Source organism: Danaus plexippus, chromosome 7 (genome assembly GCF_018135715.1).
Source record: "Danaus plexippus chromosome 7, MEX_DaPlex, whole genome shotgun sequence".
Lineage (NCBI taxonomy): Eukaryota > Metazoa > Arthropoda > Insecta > Lepidoptera > Nymphalidae > Danaus > Danaus plexippus.
The window spans coordinates 1431670-1449280 of NC_083541.1; the positions used below are offsets into that span (position 1 = coordinate 1431670).

Sequence of the window (17611 nt, forward strand, 5' to 3'; positions counted from 1 at the left end):
AACAATTATTAGTCACATACGGAATCCTCACAATCTGAAGCTTCCAAATTTAACTAAAGAGTTGATTAGTCACACTTAGCTGTTTGTTTTATATTAACACGGTCTAGTGAAAATGACAAAAACAATAACCATAGCTTTGAAAACGTAAATAAAATAAAGAGAAACAATTCGAAATAATTACGATTTTGTTTTTAAGGAACTACTTATATACGATTGGAATATATACTAATGTGATTGGAAATTGTGCATAATCATGCAAAATTTCGGGAATAAAATCATAAAAGAATAGACAGATATTTAAATCAAACATAAGTCTAACAAAAATGTATTCTTGAAAGAGAATGCATTGTGAAATATTTATGAATTTTGCTTTAAGATTATTTTCTGTGATTAGAATGCAATGAAATATTCGACAATAATTTGTCATAATAATGTCCCATGTCACGAACTTTTAGGCCGAGCCCTGAGGCACAGATTTCAAATGTTCTGTGATATTATCGTCATTCATCCAAACAATTTGAAATATTTTCATTTTTTTTTTTTTACTATGAAAAGAGGATGAATTAGGAACGTTGATTTGGTTTTTAGAAAATTTAGAAAAAGCCAAAGCAAAAATTATATTTTTGACATAAATATTTCTACTGTGATTAAATCATCGAAAGGTAGCTCACAAAGGTAGCCCTTTCGTCACGACTAACTAACTGCTCGGCCGATGTTTTTGTTTCTGTTGATATTTTTTCCATTATGTAGTAGATGAGGATGTGAAGAGGACATATGTGAGGAGAGCTGGGAGAACAGTTCTGTGTGTCTGTCTGCCAACGTCCATACCACGTTGAATACACCGGTTCTCGTCCGATCACCGAAGTTAAGCAACGTCGGGCGCGGTCAGTACTTGGATGGGTGACCGCCTGGGAACACCGCGTGATGTTGGCTTTTTGTTCCTCCTACCAATATTTATGTATACATTATATCTCTTTTAAAATCTCAATTATGCACACCTCCTACAATCCCATGACATAGTATTTGCTACTTTTCTCATTGTTTCATTCACGGCGTAGCTTAATTCTCACTTATAGTTGGCTACCGTTTCACCTCCTCCGATATTTTTGTATATTTACTTGTACGGGTATAAAAGGCTATTGAACATATCTATCCGTGTTAGAATAATTGTTAAGGCATTCTCTCAGACGGACTGCATTGAACGACGTCGGATATTTAAACGATGTGTCGAAATGGCAACTAAGTAGTTAGTACAAATATCAGTTGTGAAAAATTTCGTTAAACCATCAATTCGTGCTCATAGATTTTTCATGGCTGAGATGCGATCGTTTGCACGAGAAGGATTCTTTCATATCTTACATATATTACACTACCTTAATAAATAAAACACACGGTGAAGTCACACTAAACTGTCGACATTTGATAGTTTGTTGTTGCCGTTCAACATTAAGTATATGTGGGCCGATCCCTGCGGCACTGCAATGCCGGGCCGACCCGTGACGGGAGTGGAGCGAGCCCCGAACATCCCGTCGGTTTACAAAAATCAGTTTAATATACTGGTCCCGACATGCGGGAACTTTCAGATATTAAGCTGAAAAGAACAGATACTACACTTTGATCTTAGCCAAAAGGCCGAGAAGCGATGCCGCTCTAAGGAGACACGTTGGAGCCTCCTTCGGAGAGAAGAAATCTCATCACCGCGATGTAAATGTTGCAAGGGATTCGCCAGCGACATCTAGTGGAGCTTTGAACCGGAGACGCGCTACATGTAGAGTCTGTGTCACAGAACTAGCAGTGGTCGCGTTCGTTGTCTCGCTGTCTGATGGAGATATCTCATAGAATTGACGCTCGCTTGAAATATTCACTGAGCCTATTTCAGTACACGGTGTGAATTATATTCTAAAATGCTCAATTTATACTCGCAACTAACTCGTCTTCGATCTATCCTTCACAAATACTTAAGTTTAATTCTTAAGTCACATTTTTGTAAATTGATTTGAGAAAGTGGATCAAAAAAGGTGGTAGTCTCCGATGTTATAATTATTTATGTAGAAATATTTAAATATCATAATATCAAATAAGAGCTTTATCGTAGGTGTTGCCAGTGTCGAGATAATTTCATTTACCGTATTCGCTATAGTTCTGCGCTAGATGTCTCTGTATGAATACACGGCCTTTTCTGAATCGCGATGATCCTAATTTTTTCCTTCCGATGATGTCACAGGACCAACACTCCATCGTCACTCTGGTTTCCCTTCAGAACGTATAAATCTTTCGCCTTTTACTAAAGATTTCCGTGGAGGGGAACACTCAAATGAGTCTGACTCGACTTTTTGAAGTCTCACGTAGGTGAGATTAATTAACGCTGACGCTTCCAAAAATCAAAGGTCCCATTAGAGATGCACCAAATTCCGAGACAGGTCGTGTTACTGAATCTTCTCTGTCACTCGTTTCAACTCGTTCCAAGATCAGGAATGTCATTTTAACACCCTGAAACTTATCATTACGATTGTCCGGATAGTTCCAGTTATCTTTTTTAGGATCCGAAAAAGTTTCAATTGTATCGAACTAAAACAATGTCTTACTAAACATGTAGAAAACAATTATTAGTCACATACGGAATCCTCACAATCTGAAGCTTCCAAATTTAACTAAAGAGTTGATTAGTCACACTTAGCTGTTTGTTTTATATTAACACGGTCTAGTGAAAATGACAAAAACAATAACCATAGCTTTGAAAACGTAAATAAAATAAAGAGAAACAATTCGAAATAATTACGATTTTGTTTTTAAGGAACTACTTATATACGATTGGAATATATACTAATGTGATTGGAAATTGTGCATAATCATGCAAAATTTCGGGAATAAAATCATAAAAGAATAGACAGATATTTAAATCAAACATAAGTCTAACAAAAATGTATTCTTGAAAGAGAATGCATTGTGAAATATTTATGAATTTTGCTTTAAGATTATTTTCTGTGATTAGAATGCAATGAAATATTCGACAATAATTTGTCATAATAATGTCCCATGTCACGAACTTTTAGGCCGAGCCCTGAGGCACAGATTTCAAATGTTCTGTGATATTATCGTCATTCATCCAAACAATTTGAAATATTTTCATTTTTTTTTTTTTACTATGAAAAGAGGATGAATTAGGAACGTTGATTTGGTTTTTAGAAAATTTAGAAAAAGCCAAAGCAAAAATTATATTTTTGACATAAATATTTCTACTGTGATTAAATCATCGAAAGGTAGCTCACAAAGGTAGCCCTTTCGTCACGACTAACTAACTGCTCGGCCGATGTTTTTGTTTCTGTTGATATTTTTTCCATTATGTAGTAGATGAGGATGTGAAGAGGACATATGTGAGGAGAGCTGGGAGAACAGTTCTGTGTGTCTGTCTGCCAACGTCCATACCACGTTGAATACACCGGTTCTCGTCCGATCACCGAAGTTAAGCAACGTCGGGCGCGGTCAGTACTTGGATGGGTGACCGCCTGGGAACACCGCGTGATGTTGGCTTTTTGTTCCTCCTACCAATATTTATGTATACATTATATCTCTTTTAAAATCTCAATTATGCACACCTCCTACAATCCCATGACATAGTATTTGCTACTTTTCTCATTGTTTCATTCACGGCGTAGCTTAATTCTCACTTATAGTTGGCTACCGTTTCACCTCCTCCGATATTTTTGTATATTTACTTGTACGGGTATAAAAGGCTATTGAACATATCTATCCGTGTTAGAATAATTGTTAAGGCATTCTCTCAGACGGACTGCATTGAACGACGTCGGATATTTAAACGATGTGTCGAAATGGCAACTAAGTAGTTAGTACAAATATCAGTTGTGAAAAATTTCGTTAAACCATCAATTCGTGCTCATAGATTTTTCATGGCTGAGATGCGATCGTTTGCACGAGAAGGATTCTTTCATATCTTACATATATTACACTACCTTAATAAATAAAACACACGGTGAAGTCACACTAAACTGTCGACATTTGATAGTTTGTTGTTGCCGTTCAACATTAAGTATATGTGGGCCGATCCCTGCGGCACTGCAATGCCGGGCCGACCCGTGACGGGAGTGGAGCGAGCCCCGAACATCCCGTCGGTTTACAAAAATCAGTTTAATATACTGGTCCCGACATGCGGGAACTTTCAGATATTAAGCTGAAAAGAACAGATACTACACTTTGATCTTAGCCAAAAGGCCGAGAAGCGATGCCGCTCTAAGGAGACACGTTGGAGCCTCCTTCGGAGAGAAGAAATCTCATCACCGCGATGTAAATGTTGCAAGGGATTCGCCAGCGACATCTAGTGGAGCTTTGAACCGGAGACGCGCTACATGTAGAGTCTGTGTCACAGAACTAGCAGTGGTCGCGTTCGTTGTCTCGCTGTCTGATGGAGATATCTCATAGAATTGACGCTCGCTTGAAATATTCACTGAGCCTATTTCAGTACACGGTGTGAATTATATTCTAAAATGCTCAATTTATACTCGCAACTAACTCGTCTTCGATCTATCCTTCACAAATACTTAAGTTTAATTCTTAAGTCACATTTTTGTAAATTGATTTGAGAAAGTGGATCAAAAAAGGTGGTAGTCTCCGATGTTATAATTATTTATGTAGAAATATTTAAATATCATAATATCAAATAAGAGCTTTATCGTAGGTGTTGCCAGTGTCGAGATAATTTCATTTACCGTATTCGCTATAGTTCTGCGCTAGATGTCTCTGTATGAATACACGGCCTTTTCTGAATCGCGATGATCCTAATTTTTTCCTTCCGATGATGTCACAGGACCAACACTCCATCGTCACTCTGGTTTCCCTTCAGAACGTATAAATCTTTCGCCTTTTACTAAAGATTTCCGTGGAGGGGAACACTCAAATGAGTCTGACTCGACTTTTTGAAGTCTCACGTAGGTGAGATTAATTAACGCTGACGCTTCCAAAAATCAAAGGTCCCATTAGAGATGCACCAAATTCCGAGACAGGTCGTGTTACTGAATCTTCTCTGTCACTCGTTTCAACTCGTTCCAAGATCAGGAATGTCATTTTAACACCCTGAAACTTATCATTACGATTGTCCGGATAGTTCCAGTTATCTTTTTTAGGATCCGAAAAAGTTTCAATTGTATCGAACTAAAACAATGTCTTACTAAACATGTAGAAAACAATTATTAGTCACATACGGAATCCTCACAATCTGAAGCTTCCAAATTTAACTAAAGAGTTGATTAGTCACACTTAGCTGTTTGTTTTATATTAACACGGTCTAGTGAAAATGACAAAAACAATAACCATAGCTTTGAAAACGTAAATAAAATAAAGAGAAACAATTCGAAATAATTACGATTTTGTTTTTAAGGAACTACTTATATACGATTGGAATATATACTAATGTGATTGGAAATTGTGCATAATCATGCAAAATTTCGGGAATAAAATCATAAAAGAATAGACAGATATTTAAATCAAACATAAGTCTAACAAAAATGTATTCTTGAAAGAGAATGCATTGTGAAATATTTATGAATTTTGCTTTAAGATTATTTTCTGTGATTAGAATGCAATGAAATATTCGACAATAATTTGTCATAATAATGTCCCATGTCACGAACTTTTAGGCCGAGCCCTGAGGCACAGATTTCAAATGTTCTGTGATATTATCGTCATTCATCCAAACAATTTGAAATATTTTCATTTTTTTTTTTTTACTATGAAAAGAGGATGAATTAGGAACGTTGATTTGGTTTTTAGAAAATTTAGAAAAAGCCAAAGCAAAAATTATATTTTTGACATAAATATTTCTACTGTGATTAAATCATCGAAAGGTAGCTCACAAAGGTAGCCCTTTCGTCACGACTAACTAACTGCTCGGCCGATGTTTTTGTTTCTGTTGATATTTTTTCCATTATGTAGTAGATGAGGATGTGAAGAGGACATATGTGAGGAGAGCTGGGAGAACAGTTCTGTGTGTCTGTCTGCCAACGTCCATACCACGTTGAATACACCGGTTCTCGTCCGATCACCGAAGTTAAGCAACGTCGGGCGCGGTCAGTACTTGGATGGGTGACCGCCTGGGAACACCGCGTGATGTTGGCTTTTTGTTCCTCCTACCAATATTTATGTATACATTATATCTCTTTTAAAATCTCAATTATGCACACCTCCTACAATCCCATGACAGAGTATTTGCTACTTTTCTCATTGTTTCATTCACGGCGTAGCTTAATTCTCACTTATAGTTGGCTACCGTTTCACCTCCTCCGATATTTTTGTATATTTACTTGTACGGGTATAAAAGGCTATTGAACATATCTATCCGTGTTAGAATAATTGTTAAGGCATTCTCTCAGACGGACTGCATTGAACGACGTCGGATATTTAAACGATGTGTCGAAATGGCAACTAAGTAGTTAGTACAAATATCAGTTGTGAAAAATTTCGTTAAACCATCAATTCGTGCTCATAGATTTTTCATGGCTGAGATGCGATCGTTTGCACGAGAAGGATTCTTTCATACATATCTTACATATATTACACTACCTCAATAAATAAAACACACGGTGAAGTCACACTAAACTGTCGACATTTGATAGTTTGTTGTTGCCGTTCAACATTAAGTATATGTGGGCCGATCCCTGCGGCACTGCAATGCCGGGCCGACCCGTGACGGGAGTGGAGCGAGCCCCGAACATCCCGTCGGTTTACAAAAATCAGTTTAATATACTGGTCCCGACATGCGGGAACTTTCAGATATTAAGCTGAAAAGAACAGATACTACACTTTGATCTTAGCCAAAAGGCCGAGAAGCGATGCCGCTCTAAGGAGACACGTTGGAGCCTCCTTCGGAGAGAAGAAATCTCATCACCGCGATGTAAATGTTGCAAGGGATTCGCCAGCGACATCTAGTGGAGCTTTGAACCGGAGACGCGCTACATGTAGAGTCTGTGTCACAGAACTAGCAGTGGTCGCGTTCGTTGTCTCGCTGTCTGATGGAGATATCTCATAGAATTGACGCTCGCTTGAAATATTCACTGAGCCTATTTCAGTACACGGTGTGAATTATATTCTAAAATGCTCAATTTATACTCGCAACTAACTCGTCTTCGATCTATCCTTCACAAATACTTAAGTTTAATTCTTAAGTCACATTTTTGTAAATTGATTTGAGAAAGTGGATCAAAAAAGGTGGTAGTCTCCGATGTTATAATTATTTATGTAGAAATATTTAAATATCATAATATCAAATAAGAGCTTTATCGTAGGTGTTGCCAGTGTCGAGATAATTTCATTTACCGTATTCGCTATAGTTCTGCGCTAGATGTCTCTGTATGAATACACGGCCTTTTCTGAATCGCGATGATCCTAATTTTTTCCTTCCGATGATGTCACAGGACCAACACTCCATCGTCACTCTGGTTTCCCTTCAGAACGTATAAATCTTTCGCCTTTTACTAAAGATTTCCGTGGAGGGGAACACTCAAATGAGTCTGACTCGACTTTTTGAAGTCTCACGTAGGTGAGATTAATTAACGCTGACGCTTCCAAAAATCAAAGGTCCCATTAGAGATGCACCAAATTCCGAGACAGGTCGTGTTACTGAATCTTCTCTGTCACTCGTTTCAACTCGTTCCAAGATCAGGAATGTCATTTTAACACCCTGAAACTTATCATTACGATTGTCCGGATAGTTCCAGTTATCTTTTTTAGGATCCGAAAAAGTTTCAATTGTATCGAACTAAAACAATGTCTTACTAAACATGTAGAAAACAATTATTAGTCACATACGGAATCCTCACAATCTGAAGCTTCCAAATTTAACTAAAGAGTTGATTAGTCACACTTAGCTGTTTGTTTTATATTAACACGGTCTAGTGAAAATGACAAAAACAATAACCATAGCTTTGAAAACGTAAATAAAATAAAGAGAAACAATTCGAAATAATTACGATTTTGTTTTTAAGGAACTACTTATATACGATTGGAATATATACTAATGTGATTGGAAATTGTGCATAATCATGCAAAATTTCGGGAATAAAATCATAAAAGAATAGACAGATATTTAAATCAAACATAAGTCTAACAAAAATGTATTCTTGAAAGAGAATGCATTGTGAAATATTTATGAATTTTGCTTTAAGATTATTTTCTGTGATTAGAATGCAATGAAATATTCGACAATAATTTGTCATAATAATGTCCCATGTCACGAACTTTTAGGCCGAGCCCTGAGGCACAGATTTCAAATGTTCTGTGATATTATCGTCATTCATCCAAACAATTTGAAATATTTTCATTTTTTTTTTTTTACTATGAAAAGAGGATGAATTAGGAACGTTGATTTGGTTTTTAGAAAATTTAGAAAAAGCCAAAGCAAAAATTATATTTTTGACATAAATATTTCTACTGTGATTAAATCATCGAAAGGTAGCTCACAAAGGTAGCCCTTTCGTCACGACTAACTAACTGCTCGGCCGATGTTTTTGTTTCTGTTGATATTTTTTCCATTATGTAGTAGATGAGGATGTGAAGAGGACATATGTGAGGAGAGCTGGGAGAACAGTTCTGTGTGTCTGTCTGCCAACGTCCATACCACGTTGAATACACCGGTTCTCGTCCGATCACCGAAGTTAAGCAACGTCGGGCGCGGTCAGTACTTGGATGGGTGACCGCCTGGGAACACCGCGTGATGTTGGCTTTTTGTTCCTCCTACCAATATTTATGTATACATTATATCTCTTTTAAAATCTCAATTATGCACACCTCCTACAATCCCATGACATAGTATTTGCTACTTTTCTCATTGTTTCATTCACGGCGTAGCTTAATTCTCACTTATAGTTGGCTACCGTTTCACCTCCTCCGATATTTTTGTATATTTACTTGTACGGGTATAAAAGGCTATTGAACATATCTATCCGTGTTAGAATAATTGTTAAGGCATTCTCTCAGACGGACTGCATTGAACGACGTCGGATATTTAAACGATGTGTCGAAATGGCAACTAAGTAGTTAGTACAAATATCAGTTGTGAAAAATTTCGTTAAACCATCAATTCGTGCTCATAGATTTTTCATGGCTGAGATGCGATCGTTTGCACGAGAAGGATTCTTTCATACATATCTTACATATATTACACTACCTCAATAAATAAAACACACGGTGAAGTCACACTAAACTGTCGACATTTGATAGTTTGTTGTTGCCGTTCAACATTAAGTATATGTGGGCCGATCCCTGCGGCACTGCAATGCCGGGCCGACCCGTGACGGGAGTGGAGCGAGCCCCGAACATCCCGTCGGTTTACAAAAATCAGTTTAATATACTGGTCCCGACATGCGGGAACTTTCAGATATTAAGCTGAAAAGAACAGATACTACACTTTGATCTTAGCCAAAAGGCCGAGAAGCGATGCCGCTCTAAGGAGACACGTTGGAGCCTCCTTCGGAGAGAAGAAATCTCATCACCGCGATGTAAATGTTGCAAGGGATTCGCCAGCGACATCTAGTGGAGCTTTGAACCGGAGACGCGCTACATGTAGAGTCTGTGTCACAGAACTAGCAGTGGTCGCGTTCGTTGTCTCGCTGTCTGATGGAGATATCTCATAGAATTGACGCTCGCTTGAAATATTCACTGAGCCTATTTCAGTACACGGTGTGAATTATATTCTAAAATGCTCAATTTATACTCGCAACTAACTCGTCTTCGATCTATCCTTCACAAATACTTAAGTTTAATTCTTAAGTCACATTTTTGTAAATTGATTTGAGAAAGTGGATCAAAAAAGGTGGTAGTCTCCGATGTTATAATTATTTATGTAGAAATATTTAAATATCATAATATCAAATAAGAGCTTTATCGTAGGTGTTGCCAGTGTCGAGATAATTTCATTTACCGTATTCGCTATAGTTCTGCGCTAGATGTCTCTGTATGAATACACGGCCTTTTCTGAATCGCGATGATCCTAATTTTTCCTTCCGATGATGTCACAGGACCAACACTCCATCGTCACTCTGGTTTCCCTTCAGAACGTATAAATCTTTCGCCTTTTACTAAAGATTTCCGTGGAGGGGAACACTCAAATGAGTCTGACTCGACTTTTTGAAGTCTCACGTAGGTGAGATTAATTAACGCTGACGCTTCCAAAAATCAAAGGTCCCATTAGAGATGCACCAAATTCCGAGACAGGTCGTGTTACTGAATCTTCTCTGTCACTCGTTTCAACTCGTTCCAAGATCAGGAATGTCATTTTAACACCCTGAAACTTATCATTACGATTGTCCGGATAGTTCCAGTTATCTTTTTTAGGATCCGAAAAAGTTTCAATTGTATCGAACTAAAACAATGTCTTACTAAACATGTAGAAAACAATTATTAGTCACATACGGAATCCTCACAATCTGAAGCTTCCAAATTTAACTAAAGAGTTGATTAGTCACACTTAGCTGTTTGTTTTATATTAACACGGTCTAGTGAAAATGACAAAAACAATAACCATAGCTTTGAAAACGTAAATAAAATAAAGAGAAACAATTCGAAATAATTACGATTTTGTTTTTAAGGAACTACTTATATACGATTGGAATATATACTAATGTGATTGGAAATTGTGCATAATCATGCAAAATTTCGGGAATAAAATCATAAAAGAATAGACAGATATTTAAATCAAACATAAGTCTAACAAAAATGTATTCTTGAAAGAGAATGCATTGTGAAATATTTATGAATTTTGCTTTAAGATTATTTTCTGTGATTAGAATGCAATGAAATATTCGACAATAATTTGTCATAATAATGTCCCATGTCACGAACTTTTAGGCCGAGCCCTGAGGCACAGATTTCAAATGTTCTGTGATATTATCGTCATTCATCCAAACAATTTGAAATATTTTCATTTTTTTTTTTTTACTATGAAAAGAGGATGAATTAGGAACGTTGATTTGGTTTTTAGAAAATTTAGAAAAAGCCAAAGCAAAAATTATATTTTTGACATAAATATTTCTACTGTGATTAAATCATCGAAAGGTAGCTCACAAAGGTAGCCCTTTCGTCACGACTAACTAACTGCTCGGCCGATGTTTTTGTTTCTGTTGATATTTTTTCCATTATGTAGTAGATGAGGATGTGAAGAGGACATATGTGAGGAGAGCTGGGAGAACAGTTCTGTGTGTCTGTCTGCCAACGTCCATACCACGTTGAATACACCGGTTCTCGTCCGATCACCGAAGTTAAGCAACGTCGGGCGCGGTCAGTACTTGGATGGGTGACCGCCTGGGAACACCGCGTGATGTTGGCTTTTTGTTCCTCCTACCAATATTTATGTATACATTATATCTCTTTTAAAATCTCAATTATGCACACCTCCTACAATCCCATGACATAGTATTTGCTACTTTTCTCATTGTTTCATTCACGGCGTAGCTTAATTCTCACTTATAGTTGGCTACCGTTTCACCTCCTCCGATATTTTTGTATATTTACTTGTACGGGTATAAAAGGCTATTGAACATATCTATCCGTGTTAGAATAATTGTTAAGGCATTCTCTCAGACGGACTGCATTGAACGACGTCGGATATTTAAACGATGTGTCGAAATGGCAACTAAGTAGTTAGTACAAATATCAGTTGTGAAAAATTTCGTTAAACCATCAATTCGTGCTCATAGATTTTTCATGGCTGAGATGCGATCGTTTGCACGAGAAGGATTCTTTCATACATATCTTACATATATTACACTACCTCAATAAATAAAACACACGGTGAAGTCACACTAAACTGTCGACATTTGATAGTTTGTTGTTGCCGTTCAACATTAAGTATATGTGGGCCGATCCCTGCGGCACTGCAATGCCGGGCCGACCCGTGACGGGAGTGGAGCGAGCCCCGAACATCCCGTCGGTTTACAAAAATCAGTTTAATATACTGGTCCCGACATGCGGGAACTTTCAGATATTAAGCTGAAAAGAACAGATACTACACTTTGATCTTAGCCAAAAGGCCGAGAAGCGATGCCGCTCTAAGGAGACACGTTGGAGCCTCCTTCGGAGAGAAGAAATCTCATCACCGCGATGTAAATGTTGCAAGGGATTCGCCAGCGACATCTAGTGGAGCTTTGAACCGGAGACGCGCTACATGTAGAGTCTGTGTCACAGAACTAGCAGTGGTCGCGTTCGTTGTCTCGCTGTCTGATGGAGATATCTCATAGAATTGACGCTCGCTTGAAATATTCACTGAGCCTATTTCAGTACACGGTGTGAATTATATTCTAAAATGCTCAATTTATACTCGCAACTAACTCGTCTTCGATCTATCCTTCACAAATACTTAAGTTTAATTCTTAAGTCACATTTTTGTAAATTGATTTGAGAAAGTGGATCAAAAAAGGTGGTAGTCTCCGATGTTATAATTATTTATGTAGAAATATTTAAATATCATAATATCAAATAAGAGCTTTATCGTAGGTGTTGCCAGTGTCGAGATAATTTCATTTACCGTATTCGCTATAGTTCTGCGCTAGATGTCTCTGTATGAATACACGGCCTTTTCTGAATCGCGATGATCCTAATTTTTTCCTTCCGATGATGTCACAGGACCAACACTCCATCGTCACTCTGGTTTCCCTTCAGAACGTATAAATCTTTCGCCTTTTACTAAAGATTTCCGTGGAGGGGAACACTCAAATGAGTCTGACTCGACTTTTTGAAGTCTCACGTAGGTGAGATTAATTAACGCTGACGCTTCCAAAAATCAAAGGTCCCATTAGAGATGCACCAAATTCCGAGACAGGTCGTGTTACTGAATCTTCTCTGTCACTCGTTTCAACTCGTTCCAAGATCAGGAATGTCATTTTAACACCCTGAAACTTATCATTACGATTGTCCGGATAGTTCCAGTTATCTTTTTTAGGATCCGAAAAAGTTTCAATTGTATCGAACTAAAACAATGTCTTACTAAACATGTAGAAAACAATTATTAGTCACATACGGAATCCTCACAATCTGAAGCTTCCAAATTTAACTAAAGAGTTGATTAGTCACACTTAGCTGTTTGTTTTATATTAACACGGTCTAGTGAAAATGACAAAAACAATAACCATAGCTTTGAAAACGTAAATAAAATAAAGAGAAACAATTCGAAATAATTACGATTTTGTTTTTAAGGAACTACTTATATACGATTGGAATATATACTAATGTGATTGGAAATTGTGCATAATCATGCAAAATTTCGGGAATAAAATCATAAAAGAATAGACAGATATTTAAATCAAACATAAGTCTAACAAAAATGTATTCTTGAAAGAGAATGCATTGTGAAATATTTATGAATTTTGCTTTAAGATTATTTTCTGTGATTAGAATGCAATGAAATATTCGACAATAATTTGTCATAATAATGTCCCATGTCACGAACTTTTAGGCCGAGCCCTGAGGCACAGATTTCAAATGTTCTGTGATATTATCGTCATTCATCCAAACAATTTGAAATATTTTCATTTTTTTTTTTTACTATGAAAAGAGGATGAATTAGGAACGTTGATTTGGTTTTTAGAAAATTTAGAAAAAGCCAAAGCAAAAATTATATTTTTGACATAAATATTTCTACTGTGATTAAATCATCGAAAGGTAGCTCACAAAGGTAGCCCTTTCGTCACGACTAACTAACTGCTCGGCCGATGTTTTTGTTTCTGTTGATATTTTTTCCATTATGTAGTAGATGAGGATGTGAAGAGGACATATGTGAGGAGAGCTGGGAGAACAGTTCTGTGTGTCTGTCTGCCAACGTCCATACCACGTTGAATACACCGGTTCTCGTCCGATCACCGAAGTTAAGCAACGTCGGGCGCGGTCAGTACTTGGATGGGTGACCGCCTGGGAACACCGCGTGATGTTGGCTTTTTGTTCCTCCTACCAATATTTATGTATACATTATATCTCTTTTAAAATCTCAATTATGCACACCTCCTACAATCCCATGACATAGTATTTGCTACTTTTCTCATTGTTTCATTCACGGCGTAGCTTAATTCTCACTTATAGTTGGCTACCGTTTCACCTCCTCCGATATTTTTGTATATTTACTTGTACGGGTATAAAAGGCTATTGAACATATCTATCCGTGTTAGAATAATTGTTAAGGCATTCTCTCAGACGGACTGCATTGAACGACGTCGGATATTTAAACGATGTGTCGAAATGGCAACTAAGTAGTTAGTACAAATATCAGTTGTGAAAAATTTCGTTAAACCATCAATTCGTGCTCATAGATTTTTCATGGCTGAGATGCGATCGTTTGCACGAGAAGGATTCTTTCATACATATCTTACATATATTACACTACCTCAATAAATAAAACACACGGTGAAGTCACACTAAACTGTCGACATTTGATAGTTTGTTGTTGCCGTTCAACATTAAGTATATGTGGGCCGATCCCTGCGGCACTGCAATGCCGGGCCGACCCGTGACGGGAGTGGAGCGAGCCCCGAACATCCCGTCGGTTTACAAAAATCAGTTTAATATACTGGTCCCGACATGCGGGAACTTTCAGATATTAAGCTGAAAAGAACAGATACTACACTTTGATCTTAGCCAAAAGGCCGAGAAGCGATGCCGCTCTAAGGAGACACGTTGGAGCCTCCTTCGGAGAGAAGAAATCTCATCACCGCGATGTAAATGTTGCAAGGGATTCGCCAGCGACATCTAGTGGAGCTTTGAACCGGAGACGCGCTACATGTAGAGTCTGTGTCACAGAACTAGCAGTGGTCGCGTTCGTTGTCTCGCTGTCTGATGGAGATATCTCATAGAATTGACGCTCGCTTGAAATATTCACTGAGCCTATTTCAGTACACGGTGTGAATTATATTCTAAAATGCTCAATTTATACTCGCAACTAACTCGTCTTCGATCTATCCTTCACAAATACTTAAGTTTAATTCTTAAGTCACATTTTTGTAAATTGATTTGAGAAAGTGGATCAAAAAAGGTGGTAGTCTCCGATGTTATAATTATTTATGTAGAAATATTTAAATATCATAATATCAAATAAGAGCTTTATCGTAGGTGTTGCCAGTGTCGAGATAATTTCATTTACCGTATTCGCTATAGTTCTGCGCTAGATGTCTCTGTATGAATACACGGCCTTTTCTGAATCGCGATGATCCTAATTTTTTCCTTCCGATGATGTCACAGGACCAACACTCCATCGTCACTCTGGTTTCCCTTCAGAACGTATAAATCTTTCGCCTTTTACTAAAGATTTCCGTGGAGGGGAACACTCAAATGAGTCTGACTCGACTTTTTGAAGTCTCACGTAGGTGAGATTAATTAACGCTGACGCTTCCAAAAATCAAAGGTCCCATTAGAGATGCACCAAATTCCGAGACAGGTCGTGTTACTGAATCTTCTCTGTCACTCGTTTCAACTCGTTCCAAGATCAGGAATGTCATTTTAACACCCTGAAACTTATCATTACGATTGTCCGGATAGTTCCAGTTATCTTTTTTAGGATCCGAAAAAGTTTCAATTGTATCGAACTAAAACAATGTCTTACTAAACATGTAGAAAACAATTATTAGTCACATACGGAATCCTCACAATCTGAAGCTTCCAAATTTAACTAAAGAGTTGATTAGTCACACTTAGCTGTTTGTTTTATATTAACACGGTCTAGTGAAAATGACAAAAACAATAACCATAGCTTTGAAAACGTAAATAAAATAAAGAGAAACAATTCGAAATAATTACGATTTTGTTTTTAAGGAACTACTTATATACGATTGGAATATATACTAATGTGATTGGAAATTGTGCATAATCATGCAAAATTTCGGGAATAAAATCATAAAAGAATAGACAGATATTTAAATCAAACATAAGTCTAACAAAAATGTATTCTTGAAAGAGAATGCATTGTGAAATATTTATGAATTTTGCTTTAAGATTATTTTCTGTGATTAGAATGCAATGAAATATTCGACAATAATTTGTCATAATAATGTCCCATGTCACGAACTTTTAGGCCGAGCCCTGAGGCACAGATTTCAAATGTTCTGTGATATTATCGTCATTCATCCAAACAATTTGAAATATTTTCATTTTTTTTTTTTTACTATGAAAAGAGGATGAATTAGGAACGTTGATTTGGTTTTTAGAAAATTTAGAAAAAGCCAAAGCAAAAATTATATTTTTGACATAAATATTTCTACTGTGATTAAATCATCGAAAGGTAGCTCACAAAGGTAGCCCTTTCGTCACGACTAACTAACTGCTCGGCAAATTTTTTTGTTTCTGTTGATATTTTTTCCATTATGTAGTAGATGAGGATGTGAAGAGGACATATGTGAGGAGAGCTGGGAGAACAGTTCTGTGTGTCTGTCTGCCAACGTCCATACCACGTTGAATACACCGGTTCTCGTCCGATCACCGAAGTTAAGCAACGTCGGGCGCGGTCAGTACTTGGATGGGTGACCGCCTGGGAACACCGCGTGATGTTGGCTTTTTGTTCCTCCTACCAATATTTATGTATACATTATATCTCTTTTAAAATCTCAATTATGCACACCTCCTACAATCCCATGACATAGTATTTGCTACTTTTCTCATTGTTTCATTCACGGCGTAGCTTAATTCTCACTTATAGTTGGCTACCGTTTCACCTCCTCCGATATTTTTGTATATTTACTTGTACGGGTATAAAAGGCTATTGAACATATCTATCCGTGTTAGAATAATTGTTAAGGCATTCTCTCAGACGGACTGCATTGAACGACGTCGGATATTTAAACGATGTGTCGAAATGGCAACTAAGTAGTTAGTACAAATATCAGTTGTGAAAAATTTCGTTAAACCATCAATTCGTGCTCATAGATTTTTCATGGCTGAGATGCGATCGTTTGCACGAGAAGGATTCTTTCATACATATCTTACATATATTACACTACCTCAATAAATAAAACACACGGTGAAGTCACACTAAACTGTCGACATTTGATAGTTTGTTGTTGCCGTTCAACATTAAGTATATGTGGGCCGATCCCTGCGGCACTGCAATGCCGGGCCGACCCGTGACGGGAGTGGAGCGAGCCCCGAACATCCCGTCGGTTTACAAAAATCAGTTTAATATACTGGTCCCGACATGCGGGAACTTTCAGATATTAAGCTGAAAAGAACAGATACTACACTTTGATCTTAGCCAAAAGGCCGAGAAGCGATGCCGCTCTAAGGAGACACGTTGGAGCCTCCTTCGGAGAGAAGAAATCTCATCACCGCGATGTAAATGTTGCAAGGGATTCGCCAGCGACATCTAGTGGAGCTTTGAACCGGAGACGCGCTACATGTAGAGTCTGTGTCACAGAACTAGCAGTGGTCGCGTTCGTTGTCTCGCTGTCTGATGGAGATATCTCATAGAATTGACGCTCGCTTGAAATATTCACTGAGCCTATTTCAGTACACGGTGTGAATTATATTCTAAAATGCTCAATTTATACTCGCAACTAACTCGTCTTCGATCTATCCTTCACAAATACTTAAGTTTAATTCTTAAGTCACATTTTTGTAAATTGATTTGAGAAAG

At 37.4% G+C, this 17611-nt stretch overlaps 20 non-coding genes across 20 annotated transcripts; 13 read left to right on the plus strand and 7 right to left on the minus strand.

Moving 5' to 3' along the window:
• Positions 1–814: 814 nt before the first annotated feature.
• On the plus strand, positions 815–933 carry LOC133318817 (5S ribosomal RNA). Its single transcript, XR_009752563.1, has one exon. It is a non-coding gene; the product is annotated as a 5S ribosomal RNA (ribosomal RNA).
• Positions 934–1451: 518 nt separating this feature from the next.
• LOC133318809 (U2 spliceosomal RNA) lies at positions 1452–1644 on the minus strand. Its single transcript, XR_009752555.1, has one exon. It is a non-coding gene; the product is annotated as a U2 spliceosomal RNA (small nuclear RNA).
• A 596-nt stretch (positions 1645–2240) lies between these two features.
• Positions 2241–2356, plus strand: LOC133318823 (U5 spliceosomal RNA). The gene has a single exon (XR_009752569.1). It is a non-coding gene; the product is annotated as a U5 spliceosomal RNA (small nuclear RNA).
• Positions 2357–3412: 1056 nt separating this feature from the next.
• On the plus strand, positions 3413–3531 carry LOC133318827 (5S ribosomal RNA). The gene has a single exon (XR_009752573.1). It is a non-coding gene; the product is annotated as a 5S ribosomal RNA (ribosomal RNA).
• A 518-nt stretch (positions 3532–4049) lies between these two features.
• LOC133318810 (U2 spliceosomal RNA) lies at positions 4050–4242 on the minus strand. Its single transcript, XR_009752556.1, has one exon. It is a non-coding gene; the product is annotated as a U2 spliceosomal RNA (small nuclear RNA).
• A 596-nt stretch (positions 4243–4838) lies between these two features.
• Positions 4839–4954, plus strand: LOC116775468 (U5 spliceosomal RNA). Its single transcript, XR_004353833.1, has one exon. It is a non-coding gene; the product is annotated as a U5 spliceosomal RNA (small nuclear RNA).
• Positions 4955–6010: 1056 nt separating this feature from the next.
• On the plus strand, positions 6011–6129 carry LOC116771028 (5S ribosomal RNA). Its single transcript, XR_004353577.1, has one exon. It is a non-coding gene; the product is annotated as a 5S ribosomal RNA (ribosomal RNA).
• A 522-nt stretch (positions 6130–6651) lies between these two features.
• LOC116777163 (U2 spliceosomal RNA) lies at positions 6652–6844 on the minus strand. The gene has a single exon (XR_004354016.2). It is a non-coding gene; the product is annotated as a U2 spliceosomal RNA (small nuclear RNA).
• A 596-nt stretch (positions 6845–7440) lies between these two features.
• On the plus strand, positions 7441–7556 carry LOC133318824 (U5 spliceosomal RNA). Its single transcript, XR_009752570.1, has one exon. It is a non-coding gene; the product is annotated as a U5 spliceosomal RNA (small nuclear RNA).
• A 1056-nt stretch (positions 7557–8612) lies between these two features.
• LOC116771022 (5S ribosomal RNA) lies at positions 8613–8731 on the plus strand. Its single transcript, XR_004353571.1, has one exon. It is a non-coding gene; the product is annotated as a 5S ribosomal RNA (ribosomal RNA).
• Positions 8732–9253: 522 nt separating this feature from the next.
• On the minus strand, positions 9254–9446 carry LOC133318811 (U2 spliceosomal RNA). Its single transcript, XR_009752557.1, has one exon. It is a non-coding gene; the product is annotated as a U2 spliceosomal RNA (small nuclear RNA).
• Positions 9447–10041: 595 nt separating this feature from the next.
• Positions 10042–10157, plus strand: LOC133318825 (U5 spliceosomal RNA). Its single transcript, XR_009752571.1, has one exon. It is a non-coding gene; the product is annotated as a U5 spliceosomal RNA (small nuclear RNA).
• Positions 10158–11213: 1056 nt separating this feature from the next.
• On the plus strand, positions 11214–11332 carry LOC133318794 (5S ribosomal RNA). Its single transcript, XR_009752540.1, has one exon. It is a non-coding gene; the product is annotated as a 5S ribosomal RNA (ribosomal RNA).
• Positions 11333–11854: 522 nt separating this feature from the next.
• LOC133318812 (U2 spliceosomal RNA) lies at positions 11855–12047 on the minus strand. Its single transcript, XR_009752558.1, has one exon. It is a non-coding gene; the product is annotated as a U2 spliceosomal RNA (small nuclear RNA).
• Positions 12048–12643: 596 nt separating this feature from the next.
• On the plus strand, positions 12644–12759 carry LOC133318826 (U5 spliceosomal RNA). The gene has a single exon (XR_009752572.1). It is a non-coding gene; the product is annotated as a U5 spliceosomal RNA (small nuclear RNA).
• A 1055-nt stretch (positions 12760–13814) lies between these two features.
• On the plus strand, positions 13815–13933 carry LOC133318795 (5S ribosomal RNA). The gene has a single exon (XR_009752541.1). It is a non-coding gene; the product is annotated as a 5S ribosomal RNA (ribosomal RNA).
• A 522-nt stretch (positions 13934–14455) lies between these two features.
• LOC133318813 (U2 spliceosomal RNA) lies at positions 14456–14648 on the minus strand. The gene has a single exon (XR_009752559.1). It is a non-coding gene; the product is annotated as a U2 spliceosomal RNA (small nuclear RNA).
• A 596-nt stretch (positions 14649–15244) lies between these two features.
• On the plus strand, positions 15245–15360 carry LOC133318828 (U5 spliceosomal RNA). The gene has a single exon (XR_009752574.1). It is a non-coding gene; the product is annotated as a U5 spliceosomal RNA (small nuclear RNA).
• A 1056-nt stretch (positions 15361–16416) lies between these two features.
• On the plus strand, positions 16417–16535 carry LOC133318796 (5S ribosomal RNA). Its single transcript, XR_009752542.1, has one exon. It is a non-coding gene; the product is annotated as a 5S ribosomal RNA (ribosomal RNA).
• A 522-nt stretch (positions 16536–17057) lies between these two features.
• LOC133318814 (U2 spliceosomal RNA) lies at positions 17058–17250 on the minus strand. The gene has a single exon (XR_009752560.1). It is a non-coding gene; the product is annotated as a U2 spliceosomal RNA (small nuclear RNA).
• Positions 17251–17611: the final 361 nt, after the last annotated feature.